The sequence below is a fragment of the Triticum dicoccoides genome, chromosome 1A (assembly GCF_002162155.2).
Source record: "Triticum dicoccoides isolate Atlit2015 ecotype Zavitan chromosome 1A, WEW_v2.0, whole genome shotgun sequence".
NCBI classification, from domain to species: Eukaryota; Viridiplantae; Streptophyta; class Magnoliopsida; order Poales; family Poaceae; genus Triticum; species Triticum dicoccoides.
This window is the reverse complement of record NC_041380.1, coordinates 365,475,698-365,488,930: the sequence shown is the minus strand read 5'-3', so window position 1 is coordinate 365,488,930 and position 13,233 is coordinate 365,475,698.

Sequence of the window (13,233 nt, the reverse complement as noted above, 5' to 3'; positions counted from 1 at the left end):
GACCTCCTCCTCTCAAGCAAACTTTTGTGAAGGAGGGAGAGAGTGCTTCCAAGGAGAACAAGAACAATGCGAACGGTGGCGGTGTCAAAAAGGGCAATGCCACCCCTCCCAACAAAGCTGGCGACTTTAATCCTTCTTATGTGTTATGTCATGCTAGTGATGGGCATGTCTATGCCAAATTTGTTGGTTCTCCTCATGAGTACATTGAATGGTCTATTTGGGTTCCTAAGACCCTTGTTACTAACACCAAAGGACCCATTACAAAATGGGTACCTAAAACCAAGCATTGATCTCTTGTAGGTGTTTGCTTCCGGTGGGGGATCATGGTTGCTCGAGTGGAGCTACAAATCATATGACCGGAAGCAAGGACTTGGTGGTGGACGTGCACAAGATTCCATCTATGCCCACCAATGTCGAGTGGGGTGATGCCTCATCTTCTAAGGTATTGGGACTTGGCAAGGTTGTCATCTCTCATGATCTCACGATCGAGAAGGTCATGCTTGTTGAGTCCCTTGCATACAATTTAGTTTCCGTTTGTCAACTTGCAATCATGGGCTTTGCCACTTACTTTGATGTTGATACCATGGCCCTCTTGTGGAGCAAGACTCTTAAAGTAGCCTTTGTTGGGCATGTCGAGAACGGTCTATATGTGATTAACTTTTCGGAGCGACCCACTAAGACCGCGACATGCCTAATGGCTAAAGTTGATGTGGGATGGCTTTGGCATCGCCGTTTAACCCATGTCAATATGAGATCTTTGCAAAGTCTTCTCAAGGGGGACCATGTCCGTGGACTAACGAATGTTAGTTTTGATAAAGATCGTGCTTGCAGTGCTTGTATCAAAGGAAAGCTTCATGAGAAGGCCCACCCTCCCACGACTATCATTTACTCAAAGAGGCCTTTGGAGCTCCTTCACTTGGATCTCTTTGGGCCTCCATCCTTTTATAGTCTTGGGGGTAGGAAGTATTGCTTGGTGATTGTGGATGACTACTCAAGATATACTTGGGTGTATTTCTTCAAGAGGAAGAGCGAGACCCAACAAACCGTCATTGACTTTGCAAATGAAGCACAACGTCAACACAATGCAAAGATCTTGACAATAAGAAGTGACAACGGCACCGAGTTCAAGAACTACACCTTGGATGAGTTTCTTAGTGATGAGGGGATCAAGCATCAATATTCCGCACCCTACACCCCTCAACAAAATGGTGTTGCGGAGAGGAAGAACCGGACGTTGATGGATGCGGCAAGGACCATGATGGCGGAGTTCAAGTCTCCATACAACTTTTGGGCCAAAGCCATCAACACCGCGTGTCATGCATCCAATTGGCTCTACCTCCGCAAGGGCTTGAACAAGACTCCATATGAGATAGTCACCGGTAACAAGCCCAACCTCAAGTACTTTTGGGTGTTCGGGTGTAAGTGTTTCATTCTCAAGAAAGGTGTTCGGTTGTCTAAATTTGAGGCTAGAGCTTATGAGGGCATATCTGTTGGTTATGCTACAAACTCTCATGCTTACCTTGTCCTCAATAAATCCACGTGACTTATTGAGGAGACGTGTAACGTGGAGTTTGATGAGAATAACGGCTCCCAAGTGGAGCAAAGTGGCACTTGTGATGTAGGTGATGAAATTCCTCCTCAAGCCATAAGAAGAATGGGTGTTGGTTTTATCCTACCCATTGAGGAACCCCTTGTGGCAGAAGGAGAAGGACAATGCTCCACTCAAGTGGAGCCATCACCAACCCAAGGCCCACACGCTTCCGAAGAACAAAGTGAAGGCCCTCATCCTCATGAACAAGACCAAGGGCAAGATCATGCTCAAGATGGTGTTGACACACCAAGTGATGCCCAAGGTCAAGTTCTCTCCTCCGAGCAAGTTAAAGATCAAGAACAAGCTCAAGACATCGCTCAAGATGATCAAGTGACCGCTCCTCAACTCACCACCGAGGAGGAATTGGAGCGTCGTGCCGCCAAGATTGCTTCCAAGCTCTCCACCAAGGGTCATCTCATGAAGAATGTACTTGGAAGCATTCAAAAGGGGGTAAGCACTCGTAGACAATTGGCAAACTATTGTGAACATCACGCATTTGTCTCTTGTGTTGAACCCCAAAAGGTATATGAAGCACTCGAAGATCCGGATTGGCTTAATGCCATGCATGAAGAACTCAACAACTTCGAGTACAACAAGGTGTGGAGATTGGTGCCAAGGCCAACGGGGAACCGCAATGTCATTGGAACCAAGTGGATATTTAAGAACAAGCAAGATGCTCATGGGACCATCATTCACAACAAGGCAAGATTGGTGGCACAAGGCTACTCCCAAGTCGAGGGTATCGACTATGGTGAAACCTTTGCTCCCGTTGCTCGCCTTGAATCCATTCGTTTGTTGATTGCTTATGCTTCTCATCACAACTTTAAGTTGCAACAAATGGATGTGAAGAGTGCTTTTCTTAATGGTCCTATTAATGAGTTGGTCTATGTTAAGCAACCCCCCGGGTTCGAGGATCCCTACTTTCCCGATCATGTGTATCAACTCGATAAGGCACTCTATGGGCTTAAACAAGCCCCACGTGCGTGGTATAACCACCTTACCAAGTTGTTACAAGATCATGGGTTTGAAGTTGGGCTAATCGACCCCACTCTTTTTACTAAGAAGGTCAAAGGGGAGTTGTTTGTATGCCAACTATATGTTGATGACATTATCTTTGGTTCCCCTAACAAAGCTTTCAATGAGGAATTCGCCGCTCTCATGACCTCAAAGTTCAAGATGTCTTCCACGGGAGAGTTGAAGTTCTTTCTAGGGTTCGAAGTGAAGCAAAGAAGAGAAGGAACCTTCATCAACCAAGCCAAATACACTCAAGACATGCTCAAGAGATTCAAGCTAAGTGATGTCAAGCCGGCTTCCACTCCAATGCCCACCAAGTGCCAACTCGACATAGATCCCAATGGTAAAGCGGTGGATCAAAAGGTATATCGCTCCATGATTGGATCCTTGCTTTACCTTTGTGCATCTAGACCGGATATCATGTTGAGTGTGGGAATTTGTTCCCCTGTTTCAAGCCGCACCTAAGGAAAGTCACTATGTGGCAGTCAAGCGAATCTTTCGATATTTGGCTCATACCCCAAACTTTGGCTTATGGTACCCAACAGGAGCAAACTTCAAGCTTGTAGGGTATTCGGACTCCGATTGGGCGGGACACAAAGTGGATAGGAAGTCCACTTCCGGAGGGTGCCAATTCCTTGGTTGCTCTCTGGTAAGTTGGTCTTCCAAAAAGCAAAGTTGTGTGTCTCTCTCGTCCACCGAAGCGGAGTATGTAGCGGCCGGTAGTTGTTGTGCACAATTCTTATGGATGAGGCAAACTTTAAAGGATTACGGTGTCATTTGTGACAAAGTGCCTCTTTAGTGTGACAATGAAAGTGCCATCAAGATTTCTCTCAACTCGATGCAACACTTCAAGACAGAGCATATTGAGATTCGGTATCACTTCATCCGGGATCACATTGGGTGAGGGGAGATCGAGCTCAACTACGTCAACACTCATGATAACCTTGCAGATATTTTCACGAAGCCGTTGGATGAAGCAAGATTTCGCGAGTTAAGGCATGAACTAAATATAATTGATTCGAGCAATGTTGCTTGAACCCTTGCACACCCCGCCATACTCAACTTGTTGTATTCTTTAGATGTAGGCATGGACATAGGGGGAGTGTTGTTCTCTCAATGAACTCTCCCTCCCCCCATTATGCATAAATTGATCAAATCTTTCACATTAGCCATTTTTGATGGTACTTGTGCTTCAAAGACGAGTTTTGGTCATGGGCCCAAGGATAGTTCTTCGCGGTGCCATACCAATTGACTCAAACATAGGTGGCTCCGGCCACCGCCCTCTCTTTGGAGAGGTTGTGTCTCGTGGTCGTCTCTTGTTGCCATGTTGCCCCCTTCTTCTCTTCGTGTTTGAGCCTGTTGTGTGGTGTCTTGTTCGTTTGAAGTTTCCTTGTGAAGACCTCTCTTTTCTTGTGTTTGGAAAATGCTTCTTCTTGAGCTCACGGTACTACCACGGCCTGCCACAGTACTACCATGCGTGGAGAGTATGGTACTACCGGCCCAGCGCAGTACTACCTCCTGGGAGAGCGGTACTACTGCTTTGGTGCGGTTCTTCCGCCCAAGCGATACTACCACGCTGTCGGAGGCGCGTGGGGGATAAGGACGGGAAAGGGGGGGGGGGTTCTAACTCCCCCATACCCATTCGTCAGTTTTCCCCACTTCGTCTCTCTCTCTCACTCAAGAACGGGGCCGGAGTCCCTCGCCGGATCTCCGTCTCCGGCTGCTCTCCTTGGATTCCGACCGGTGGGATCGTTCCCGACCACTTCCTCTTGCCATGGACTAAGGCTTTTCCCCAAATCCCTCTCTTTCTAGTTGGTTCTCTTGTCTCTAGGTTTTTGGGGAGATGCATGTGTTCTTGAGATTTTAGGCCAAATCTTTGCAAGAGAAGGTTGTAGGAGAGTAGTGTTGCGTAGAAATATTACTTGATACATTGCCCCGTGGTAGATTTGATCAACCGTAGTACCGTCGCGTTTTTGCAGTTTTTCCCAGATTCAAATGTTCAGATCTGACGCCATGCGGTACTACCGCCCGTCTGGGCGGTACTACCGCCTGTTCTAGACGGTACTACCGCATGTGCTGCGGCACTAAAACTCTACTACTGCTCCGAGCCCCAGTACTACCGTGTTCTCACGCGGTACTACCGCGCCTCGGAGCGGTACTAAAATTTTAGTACGGCTGACCTGGCGGCCCTACCGTTGTTGTCCCATCTTCCTCGTGGCATTTATCCCGTATGCTTTCTACCTGTTTCCCTTGCTTTGCCAAGGTCTTTGCATTGATTCTTCTCGCTCTTTGTGTGTGCTTTCTCGTGTTTCTTAGGTGGTGACTCCCGCTGTTCCAATCCCAGTCGTGACACTGGCTCCAAGCGACTGCGCAATCCTCAAGATGAAGCACCAGAGGGCTCCAGTGCCCCCAAGCGCAATGTTAAGACCACCGCTAGCAAGAACAAGGAACCTGCTAAGGGCATGGACGAGATTCCCCTCGCTGAGTACATCGAAAGCCGGAAGATCAACCCTTATGTGCATGCTCGTGCTATCCTCAGAGGCAGTGAATTATTTTGGAACAAGCAGCAGACTCTCGTTTATCTGGATGTAATCAAGAACAAGCAAAACACCTACGTGGATGTCAAGTGGATAGACATGAATCACTTGAGGAAGGACAAGTTTCATGACTACTTTGGAGAAGCTCTGGATTTGGTGGAGCAGTTCGGTATTGAACATGTGATCTCTTTCCACCTTGACTATGACCCTGAGCTTATCTGTCAGTTCTTTGCCTCAGTTTACTTTCACCCCGGGGAGGAGCGGAGGATGACCTAGATGACCAATGGCCGTCAGTTGACTGCTACCTAGAAGGAGTTCATGGATCTGCTCCAAGTTCCTGATGACGGGCTCACCACACCCATGGGTGTTCGCCCCCATGCCAATCCTGAGTCTGCTAGCAAGAACAAGTTACATCCGTTCTATGTTGAGAAGGTGCTTCCCAGTGGCAAGTCAACATGGGTGCTGAACTCCTTTATGGATATCATGCATCGCATCTTCCACAACTCACTGTTCCCTCGCATTGGCGACAAGGACAAGGTTCATGCCTATCTGGTGGATATGATGCTCCTGTGCGAGGAGGCACAAGTGTCTCAGACTCAGCCACTTGATGTCTCACACATCATGTGGTCTGAGCTTCGGTTTGCGGTGTTCACCCACAAGGTACCTATCTATGGACCATACCTATTTCGATTGATCTCCGAGACTTGGGAGAAGTTGTACCCTGGTGACAAGTTCCTTGCTCCAGACTGGATTCAGCATGAGCCCATCAGTCTCCGTGTCAAGTCCAACTGGGCCAACACTACTACTCGTGCTGAGGCGTCTTCTGCTAGGAGGGCTATTGATGAGGAGGAGGCTGGTGTAGAGGATGTTGCTGAGGACCGTGCTGCTAGGTCTTCCCAACCTTCCTCTGAGCCCTCGTGGGCCAAGAAGTTGAAGGACAAGATGAAGACTCTTTTCTGCATGCAAGCAAAGGGGCAGTACAGGACTCATGTGGCATCGAAGGAGAGTCGCCGCCGCGACAAGAAGGTTATGAGGCTCTTTGGAGAGGACGTCTCTGGCGGTTCTGAGGATGCCATCACGCCAGAGGCTGCATGGATGGCGAAGCAAGGCTTCAAGTGGACTAGTTCTGAGGAGGACATCAAGGAGACCGTCCACGCCGCTGAGTCTGACGAGGAGCACGAGGAGAATTGGGATGATTTCTCTGCCTGAGACACCCCTTGTGTGTAGGTGTCCTCTCTGCCTTTTTGGCGTCTCTATGCCAAAGGGGGAGAGAGTGTAGGTATTTGCGTGCTTGCGAGTCGTGTGTCGTGTTTGGTGTGTTTGCTTTGTCCTTTGGACCTCGTTTGCTTTGGTTTGGTTTGCGCCTTTGAGACTTATCCTTCATATGGTGTAAGACATATGCACTTTATCCTATCTTAGTGAGATTATGATTGTGCTACTTATGTTATGCTCTTATTTGCTATCTTGTCTAGTGTTAGCATTACTATTGCAAGATATGCCTTGTCTCTAAAATATAGGGGGAGTTTTGATCCTAGTATGTGTGCCGTGCAGTCCAAAGCACCCATCTAGTTTGCACACATCTAGGGGGAGCCCGTCTATATTCTAGAGAGGAGGGGTTTGCATTTGCTCAATATTATTTCCCTTGTGCAAATCCCGTATTGTCATCAATCCACCAAAAAGGGGGAGATTGTAAGGGCATATTTATCCCTAAGGTGTTTTGGTGATTGATGACAATGCTTTTGCGGACTAATCGTGTGCCTTGAGTTTCCCAGACGTTTCATCGCTAGGCACAAGACGGTTTGGTGCCCCTCGAAGACTATTGAAGACGACGTTTTTCTACGTTTCTTTTTGGTGGTTTTGAGTCGTAGGAAAGCCGTACTATTAAGAGGGGGTCCACGTCGGAAAGGTTCGGGTGGAATTATGACGCACACGTTTTCTTCCTTGTCACCACCTTTCCCTTGCACTTTGGAGCATCCTCCGTTTTCCCCCTATGCAAGTGTCCTGGCTACTGATGTTGGGCTTGTGGTAGTACTGCTCCCCGGAGCGGTAGTACCGCAGGCACCTGCGGTAGTACCATACTTCGGCGCGGTAGTACCGCACGAGCCGACGGTAGTACCGCTCCTCTGGAGCCATAGTACCATGGCCCCCAGGCCAAGTACCATTGATTTGCGGTAGTAGGGGCGGATGTAATTTTTTACATCCGCGCCTCCGCGGTAGTACCGCACCTTGTGCGCGTAGTACCGCGCGCGACCTGGTTCAGCTGCCATGCGGTAGTACCGCTCCCCAGCGGTAGTTCCGTGTTGGATTTTTGCATCTTCTCGTTTCCAGCGGAAGTAGGCACGAATGTATTTTTATTTATCCGCGCCCTTCCCAGGCTAGGACTCTCCTGCCTTGCGGTAGTACCGCAAGGGGGAGTGGTAGTACCGCGCTTGCGGAAGTACCATTCTCGGTCAGGCCTGTTCTAGTCCCCGCCGTTGCCGCGGTAGTACCGTGGCCCCTCACGGTAGTACCACATGGCCTTGCGGTAGTACCGCTTTTCAGGAGCGGTAGTACCGCATGGCCTCGCGGTAGTACCGCTTGTCAAGAGCGGTAGTACCGCGAGTCGCGGGCTGGTTAAGTGGATAACGGTTGGATTTTGTCCATAGCTATAAAAAGGGTGTCTTCTTCCTCTAGTTGACCACCTCTTCCAACCCTAAGCTCCATTGTTGCTCCAAGCTCCATTTTTGCCCGATCTCACTCCCTAGCTAATCAAACTTGTTGATTTGCTCGGGAGTGGTTGAGAAGGCCCCGATCTACACTTCCACCAAGAGAAATTTGATTCCCCCCACTAATCCCTTGTGGATCTTGTTACTCTTGGGTGTTTGAGCACCCTAGACGGCTGAGGTCACCGCGGAGCCATAGTCCATTGTGGTGAAGCTTCGTGGTGTCGTTGGGAGCCTCCAATTGAGTTGTGGAGATTGCCCCAACCTTGTTTGTAAAGGTTCGGTCGCCGCCTCCAAGGGCACCAATAGTGGAATCACGACATCTCGCATTGTGTGAGGGTGTGAGGAGAATATGGTGGCCCTAGTGGCTTCTTGGGGAGCATTGTGCCTCCACACCTCTCCAACGGAGACATACTTCCCCTCAAAAGGGAAGGAACTTCGGTAACACATCCTCGTCTCCGCCGGCTCCACTCTTGGTTATCTCATGCCTTTACTTGTGCAAGCTTATTTGTGATATATCTCTTGCTTGCTTGTGTACTTATCTTTGTTGCATCATATAGGTTGCTCACTTAGTTGCATTTCTAGACAACCTACTTTGATGCAATGTTTAAATTGTTAAAGAAAAGCTAAAAATTGTTAGTTGCCTATTCACCCCCCTCTAGTCAACTATATCGATCCTTTCAAACTCAATACCATCCTCACGTATGGTTATACCAAGAAAATTAGCTATACGGGTTGCATAAATTCCACCGAAGAAATCTCCATTAAATCTATTATGATGCAACCTACGAGAAACAATGGCTCCCAAATTATAAGATTTATCTCCTAACACAGCACTCCTAAGAATACTGAGGTCAGGGACACACCTATGACATGCTTCATCTTTACCATTTATGCACCTACCTATGAAGAGAGCAAAATAATGTATAGCAGGAAAATGAATGCTTCCTATGGTAGCTTGTGCTCTATCTCTAGACTCCCCCACTGTTATACTAGCAAGAAAATCTCTAAATTCAGATTTGCGAGGTTCACTAGCACTACCCCATTGTGGAAGTTTGCAAGCAGTGGTAAAGTCCTCTAAGTCCATAGTGTAAGAATTTTCATAAAGATCAAACAGGACAGTTTGAGAATTGCGTGAAGACGAAAATTCAAACCTCCTCACAAAGGAACTAGTGAGATAGTGGTACTGACAGCACTTTTCTGCCTCGAAGCTCACAAGATCAGCGTTACGCAAATATGCATTAAATTCTTCCTTAATTCCTGCTCGATCCATGAAGTCCTCTGAAGGCCATTCACAAGGCCGCATTGGAGCATCCCTTGGTGGCTCATCATCAGCATCACGCATTGCAAGCCTGGGTCCTTGTTTCCTTGAAGGACCACCTTGGTACATTTCCCTAAGCATATTTTTTCCTCTAAAAAATTTCTGAAATTTTTAGTGACTTCAAATAAAAGTAAACCAAACTCAACAAAATTGATAGCAACTACTCCTACAAGTGCCTAGAGCCTATATCATGCATTAGAACTACTTGGAACCATATAAATTTGACATGCAAGCTCAAGAACATGGTCACCTAGGCAGCACAAATTGCAATGAATAAAGTACTAGAACAAAAACTAATTGGACCAATGGAGGTAACACATACCAAGGAACAATCCCCCAAAGCAGTTTTGTGAGAGGTGCTTTGAGCAAGGAGATCGAAAATCACAGCAAAATGAGCTAGAACTCGTGCTTGAGCTGGATGGTGATTTTTTTGGGAGGAAGAAGAAGTGTGTGGGTGCAGGAATAAGTGGAGGGGAGCCACCGTGGGCCCACGAGGCAGGAGGCGTGCCCAGGGGGGTGGGCGCGCTGTGGACCCTCGTGGCCAGGTGCTTGCTCCCCCTGCTGTGTTCTCAGTGCCAGTTATTCTCAAATATTCCAGAGAAAATCATATTAAATTGGCAGGGCATTTGGAGAACTTTTATTTTTGGGGTATTTTTATATTGCACGGATAATTCAGAAAATAAACAGAAAATACTATTTTTACTTTATTTCAACTAAATAACAGAAAGTAAAAGGAGGGTACAGAAGGTTGTGCTTGCTAAATTCATCCATGTCATGCTCATCAAAAGGAATCCACTAACAAGGTTGATCAGGTCTTGTTAACAAACTCATTCCGAGTAACATGAAACCGGAGAATTTTCGAATAACACTAAGTTACCTCAACGGGGATATGCACATCCCCAACAATAAGAATATCATATTTCTTCTTGACAGTAGGAAGAGGAAATTCAAAACCTCCAAAAATAATTGATGGAATTTTTCCAATAGAATTGATACTGTGGACTTGAGGTTGTTTCCTCGGAAAGTGTATCGTATGCTCATTACCATTAACATGAAAAGTGACATTGCCTTTGTTGCAATCAATAACAGCCCCTGCATTATTCAAAAAGGGTCTTCCAAGAATAATAGACATACTATCGTCCTCGGGAATATCAATAATAACAAAGTCCATTAAAAGAGTAACGTTTGCAACCACAACAAGCACATCCTCACAAATACCGACAGGTATAGCAGTTGATTATCAGCCATTTGCAAAGATATTTCAGTAGGTGTCAACTTATTCAAATCAAGTCTACGATATAAAGAGAGGGGCATAACACTAACACCGACTCCAAGATCACATAAAGCAGTTCTAACATAGTTTCGTTTAATGGAGCATGGTATAGTTGGTACTCCTGGATCTCCTAGTTTCTTAGGTATTCCACCCTTAAAAGTATAATTAGCAAGCATGGTGGAAATTTCAGCTTCTGGTATCTTTCTTTTATTAGTGACAATTTCTTTCATATACTTAGCATAAGGATTCATTTTGAGCATATCAGTTAATCGCATACGCAAAAAGATAGGCCTAATCATTTCAGCAAAGCGCTCAAAATCTTCGTCATCCTTTTTCTTGGATGGCTTAGGAGGAGAAGGCATGGGTTTCTGAACCCAAGGCTCTCTTTCCTTGCCGTGTTTCCTAGCAACAAAGTCTCCTTATCATAACATTGATTCTTTGATTGTGAGTTATCAAGATCAACATCAGGTTCAATTTCTGTATCATTATCATTTCTAGGTTGAGCATCAACATGAACATTATCACTAGTTTCATGTTCATTACCAGATTGTGTTTCAGCATCAGAAATAGAGATATCATTGGGATTCTCAGGTGTGTCAATAACAAGTTCACTAGAAGCATGCAAAGTCCTATCATTTTTCTTTTCCTTCCTTTTAGAAGGACTAGGTGCATCTATATTATTCCTCTGAGAATCTTGCTCAATTATCTTAGGGTGGCCTTCAGGATACAAAGGTTCCTGAGTCATTTTACCAGTTCTAGTAGCCACTCTAACATGATAGTCATTATTCTTACTATTCAATTCATTGAGCAAATCATTTTGAGCTTTTAAGTACTTGTTCTACTTGAGTGGTAACCATAAAAGCATGTTTACTAATGAGTTTAAGTTCACCTTTAACTCTAGACATATAATCACCCAAGTGTTCAATCATATAAGCATTTTGTTTCAATTGACTACCAAAATAAGCATTGAAGTCTTCTTGCTTAACCATAAAGTTATCAAACTCATCCAAACATTGGCTAGCAAACTTAGTAGGAGGGATTTCAAATTTATCATATCTATATAGAGAATTTACCTTTACCACATGTGTCGGATTATCAAGACCATGTGTTTCTTCAATAGGTGATAAAGTAAGACCATGTATTTCTTCAATAGGAGGTAAATTCTTAACATCTTCAGCTTTAATACCCTTTTCTTTCATAGATTTCTTTGCCTCTTGCATATCTTCAGGACTGATAAATAGAGCACCTCTTTTCTTCGGAGTTGGTTTAGGAATAGTCCCAGGAGTTGGCTCAGGAGCTGGCTCAGGAAGTGTCCAATTATTTTCATTTTTCAACATATTATTCAATAGAATTTCAGCTTCATCCGGTGTTCTTTCCCTGAAAACAGAACCAGCACAACTATCCAGGTAATCTCTGGAAGCATCGGTTAGTCCATTATAAAAGATATCAAGTATTTCATTTTTCTTAAGAGGATGATCAGGCAAAGCATTAAGTAATTGGAGAAGCCTCCCCCAAGCTTGTGGGAGACTCTCTTCTTCAATTTGCACAAAACTATATATATATCCCTTAAGGCAGCTTGTTTCTTATGAGTAGGGAAATATTTAGTAGAGAAGTTAAAAATCATATCCTGGGGACTACGCACACAACCAGGATCAAGAGAATTAAACCATATCTTAGCATCACCCTTTAATGAGAACGGAAATATTTGAAGGATATAAAAGTATTGAGTTCTCTCATCATTTGAACAGGGTGGCTATATCATTTAATTTAGTAAGATGTGCCACAACAGTTTCAAATTCATAGCCATAAAAAGGATCATATTCAACCAAAGTAATTATATCAGGATCAATAGAGAATTCATAATCCTTATCAGTAACAAAGATAGGTGAAGTAGCATAAGCAGGATCATATTTCATTCTAGCAATCAGAGTTTTTTGTTTAAGCTTAGATAATAATTTTTTTAAGATAACTTCTATCATTGCATGCAAGAAAGTCTCTTTTAGTTTCTTCATCCATAATATAGCCCTCAGGCACAACAGGTAATTCATATTTATTAGGAGAGCCTTCATCATCACTTTCATCAGTATTATCAGTTTCAATAATTTCATTCTCTCTAGCCCTAGCAAGTTGTTCATCAAGAAATTCACCAAGTGGCACAGTAGTATCAAGCATAGAAGTAGTTTCATCATAAGTATCATGCATAGTAGAAGTGGCATCATCAATAATATGCGACATATCAGAATTAATAGCAGAAGCAGGTTTAGGTGTCGCAAGCTTACTCAAAACAGAAGGTGAATCAAGTGTAGAGCTAGATGGCAGTTCCTTACCTCCCCTCGTAGTGGAGGGATAAATCTTTGTTTTTGGATCTCTCAAGTTCTTCATAATGATAAGCAGATATAAATCCCAAGTGACTCAAAGAATAGAGCTATGCTCCCCGGCAACGGCGCCAGAAAATAGTCTTGATAACCCACAAGTATAGGGGATCGCAACAGTTTTCGAGGGTAGAGTATTCAACCCAAATTTATTGATTCGACACAAGGGGAGCCAAAGAATATTCTCAAGTATTAGCAGCTGAGTTGTCAATTCAACCACACCTGGAAACTTAATATCTGCAGCGAAGTGTTTAGTAGCAAAGTAATATGATAGTATTGGTAACGGTAGCAAAAGTAATATTTTTGGTATTTTGTAGTGATGATAACAATAGCAACGGAAAAGTAAATAAGCGAAGAACAATATATGGAAAGCTCGTAGGCAATGGATCGGTGATAGAGAATTATGCCGGATGCGGTTCATCA